The sequence below is a fragment of the Mercenaria mercenaria genome, chromosome 6 (assembly GCF_021730395.1).
Source record: "Mercenaria mercenaria strain notata chromosome 6, MADL_Memer_1, whole genome shotgun sequence".
Taxonomy (NCBI): Eukaryota; Metazoa; Mollusca; class Bivalvia; order Venerida; family Veneridae; genus Mercenaria; species Mercenaria mercenaria.
In genome coordinates, this window is record NC_069366.1 from 26,497,713 (window position 1) to 26,502,526 (window position 4,814).

The 4,814-nt window shown below is 37.3% G+C and overlaps 1 non-coding gene across 1 annotated transcript; it reads right to left on the reverse strand.

The window, feature by feature from the left end:
- Nucleotides 1–3,973: 3,973 nt before the first annotated feature.
- On the reverse strand, nt 3,974–4,045 carry Trnat-ggu (transfer RNA threonine (anticodon GGU)). The gene has a single exon. It is a non-coding gene; the product is annotated as a tRNA-Thr (tRNA).
- Nucleotides 4,046–4,814: the final 769 nt, after the last annotated feature.

Below are 4,814 nucleotides of genomic sequence, written 5' to 3' on the forward strand. Positions count from 1 at the left end.
ATGAGCCATTTCTTATGCTATTTTTTTTCAGATGCATGTCTTATTCTATACTAATTCCTATATAAAATTTACCATGTTTTAGTTTTATGTTTTAGTTAAGGTGAAAGCATCACATTCATATGAGCCGCGCCATGAGAAAACCAACATAGTGCATTTGCGACCAGCATGGATCCAGACCAGCCTGCGCATCTGTGCAGTCTGGTCAGGATCCATACTGTTCGCTAACAGTTTCTCTAATTTCAATAGGGTTTGAAAGCAAACAGTATGGATCCTGACCAGACTGCGTGGATGTGTAGGCTGGTCTGGATCCATGCTGGTCGCAAATGCACTATGTTGGTTTTCTCATGGTGCAGCTCAATTACGTTTTGTAAAATTTTGTAATAGATCATTCCAGATTCAGTTCATCCTTTCTGCCACTCCAGTCTCCAGGAGACAGTTAGAATGATGCATTACATAATTATTTTGTTTTGATTTTTTTTTGTCTCAAACAACTAGGGAATTGTTGAATCAAACAATAATTGTAAAACATACATGAAAAAATGAATTATCTTCTAAAATACTCGGATGGGGTGTGTGTTTGTGGGCGGGGGTGCGCAAACTGGCTGTCGTATTATTTTCAGATGATATCTAATTCAGTTTTATATGTGGGAGTCTATGTAACAAAAATTGATTTCATTTGAAATGATGGAATCAAATCTTTACCAATCTTAAAATGTCAAATAATTCCATAGGGTTTCCTTTATCATTTTATGTTTTAGTTGTCATCAGTTTTAGAAGATATATATTGTTAAAAAAGACTTAGGAAATGGAAAGTGCTTTATTTTTATTTGCATCTCTCTAAATGAGAAATTTGAATAAAAAAATCTGATTCAGTTTTTACAAGTATATTTTTATTTGATTGTGGTGAATACCTAAAGCTGACAATGTCAGAATCATAGTCAAGTCATTTTTCTTTGCTGACTAGATCTACATCTGAATCTCTGTTGAGTCAGACTCCTTAGCTGACGACATCTGAATCCATGCTGAATCAATTTCCTTTGCTAATGATACCTGCGTTTCTTAAGAAACAAACTCCTTAGCTAAGGACATAATTCTAATGATATCTGAACAACAGTCGAGTCAGTCTTCTTAGCTGATGACATTATGTCTCACTGCCAAGTCAATCTCCTTTGCTAACAATTATCGAAATCTCTGGCAAATCAGTTTCCTTTGCTAATGACATAATTTTCACAGCTGAGTCAGTCTCCTTAGCTGATGACATATGTCTTGCTGCTGAGTCATCCTCTTTAGCTATCCGGATAGCTGAATGACAGTTGAGTCAGTCTTCTTAGCTGATGACATAGTTCTTACAGCCAAGTCAATTTCCTTTGCAAAGGGCCAAGTCAGCCTCCTTAGCTTATGATATTTAAACCTCTTGCCAAGTCCGTCTCCTAAGCTAACGATATTTGAACCTCTATCAAGTCAGTCTTCTTAGGTAATGATATGATATCTGAACCACAGTCAATTTTGTCCTCTTAGCTTACGATATTTGAATCTCTGCCGAGTCTGTCTCCTTAGCTGACAACATCTGAAATCACCTTAGTTAATGATATCTGAATCACAGCAGAGTCAGTCTCCTTCAAAGAATCAGTACTGGGTCTACTTGTTTAGAGAATGCAGTCTCAAAATGCAGTCTTGCCATTGGTCGGTTTCTTAGTGTTAATGAATTTCTGAATCTCCATCATTCGATATGATTATTCTGAGCATAGTTTTATAAGTGACCAGTGACAGAAATTGCAGTTCTCAGATTGGTCTTGAAACTCATTTTTAGATTGACTTTTCAAAGACTAGGTAGAGCTATTGGACTCGTCCATGCTGCGTCCCAATTTGGTTAAGTTTTTGTATGTAAGCTGGTATCTCAGTATCCACTTGTGGGAATGGCACACTTATTTACTGTGATAAACTGACTGATATTGCACAGTTTCCATAACTCAATTTTGCTTTTTTTACAAAATTATGCCCCTTTTCCCGACTAAGGAATTACTTTTGGTCAAGTTTTTAGCTCACCTGAGCCAAAGGTGAGCTTTTGTGACTGCTTGATGTCCATTGTGCATCGTGTGTCAACAATTTCTAAAAGAATCTTCTTCAAAACCACTGGGCAGATTTACACCAAACTTTGCAGGAATGATCCTTGGGTAGCCCCATTCAAATTTGCCCAAAGAATTGAAATCCATGCAGAACTCTGGTTGCCATGGCAACTGAGAGGAAAAACTTTAAAAAATCTTCTTGTCCAAAACTGCAAGGCGTAGTCTTGATATTTGGCTTGTGACATCATCTAATGGTCCTCTATGAAAATTGCTCAAATTATGCCCCTGAGCTGAAAAGATCCCCGCCCCGGGGGTCCCAAGTTTTACATAGACTTATATAGGGAAAAACTTTAAAAATCTTCTTGTCTGAAACCACAAGACCTAGGCTCTTGATATTTGGTATGCAGCATTGGCTTATGGTCCTCTGCCAGGAGTGTTCAAGTTATTACCCTGGGGTGAAGAGGCCCAAGTTTTACATAGACTTATATAGGAAAATTTTTAAAAAAATTCTTGTCTGAAACTGCAAGGCTAGGAAATAGATATTTGGTATGTTGCATTGCCTCTATCAAGATTATTCAAATTATGCTCCTGAGTTGAAAAGAGGCCCCACCCAGGGGGTCCCAAGTTTTTCATAGACTTATATAGAAAAAAAAAACTTTAAAAATCTTCTTGCCTGAAACTGCAAGGCCTAGGCTTTTGATATTTTGTATGTATTATTGCCTAGTGGTCCTCTACCTAAATTGTTCAAATTATGCCCCTGGGATGAAAAGAGGCCCTGCCCTGGGGGTTTACATAGACTTACATAGGAAAAAGCTTTAAAAATCTTCTTGACTGAAAATTCAAGGCCTAGGCCTTTGATATTTAGTATGTAGCATTGTGTAGTGGACCACTAACAAGATTGTCCAAATTATGCCCCTGGGGTGAAGAGAGGCCCCGCCCCGGGTGTCACTTGTTATATGAGTTATATAGGAAAAAATACTTCAAAAATTATCAGATCATATTTCTTAGACTGTTTAATATTATAATTACCTGATGACCCCGAGTGATTAGGGGTCACCTAACTGTGACCTTGACCTACTGACCTACTTTCTTGTTTTGTAAGATACAGGCTTGAATTTTGGACGGCATATACAGTTTTGCACAACGATCTTAAAACTGACTTTCATTGACCATAAATATGACCTACTGACCTACTTTCTTAATAATTTAGCATCAGTTTGACATTTGAAACATGTTCACACAACTTGGAAAAGATTTCAATGCTTACTTACATTTGACTTTCTTACCTGATCTTTTACACTTGTCAACATAACTCAGGTGAGTGATCCAGGGTCATGACCCTCTTGTTGTATGTAAGCTGGTATATCAGTACCCACTGATTGGAATTGATTGAAACTTCACATACTTGTTCACTGTGATGATCTGACATGCATTGCATTTGTGCCATAACTCTATTTTGCATTTTTACAAAGTTATGCCCCTTTTCCGTCTTTTATATTCATTCAGTTGACATAGCTGTTGAATAGTTGAGCGTTAATGTCCTCTGACAACTCTTGTTTATAACCTTGGAACCAGCTGCTGGACAATGCTTTCTGATGAGATGTAGCTATGACCCAAGCGGGGTTCAGACTTACTATCTCACTAGCTACATCCCTTCTGGACTGCTGGCACATTACCTACTTGACTGCCGCGCTCTGCACATTTCTATTCTCTTCCCATTGTCATGCAGGGCCCATGGTAGAGCATTGATGTACTTGGTTTACTAGACATTGTATAGGCTACATTAATGAACCTAATAATTACATGTATTTTATTTATAATCATTGTAAAAAGTCAAACTTTGAACATTTATTGTTATCCAAAACCATTATATAATGATGATTATGTCACAGGGTGAGAAAAATGTGCAGCCAGACCGGGACTCGAACCCGGGGCCTCGGAATACCGTTCCGATGCTCTACCGACTGAGCTATCCGGCCTCCTACACATTTTCTCCCCGTTTAAATATTCAAGTTCTATACTGTGACAATTAGAAAACAAGTCTGCAGTGCCACTCTCTTAGGCTTTTAATACAATAATTTTGTTCAAAGTACATGTATATTGTTTGCTGATAATTAAATTAGCTCTTTCAACATCACATACTTAAGCTTAAAAGATGCGCCAGTTAATTTTATTGAACACTAAATGCCAGCCACTGTACACTAATTAGTGAAGAAATACTATTTTGGGGTAGTTGTTTAATTAAAACTGGTAATCTGTTTGAAACTGAGTGAAAATTACGTAATGCACAAGAAGCACTTCATGTATAAAATTAAACAATGGTGTGTGCAATTTTATGCAATACATGTATATAATATATGCTCAGTGGAATCCAGTTCTTTGCCCAAATTCGTTTGTCTGTACCGTCAAAGGGAGATACTTAGTAATAGCACCCTATGTTTTAAACCATTGAAATGAAGAAGTAGATGGTCCATCCCTTAAAAGTCAAGGTCACACTTGGGTTAAGGTTAGTTTTATACTGGCTGTAACTTTTAAACAATTCAAGGAATTCCAGTGGAACATTACACAAAATGTTAAGCATGTTGATGCGTATCAATAGCAAGAAGCAGGTCCTTAACTCCCAAGGTCAATGTCACAGTCAAGATCATGTAAGTAAGCAGGGTTAGCGTGTCAAAACAATAACTTTAAAACAATTCAATGATACCAATGAAACTATGACAGTTGTAATGAGAAAGTGTGTTGCGTCCA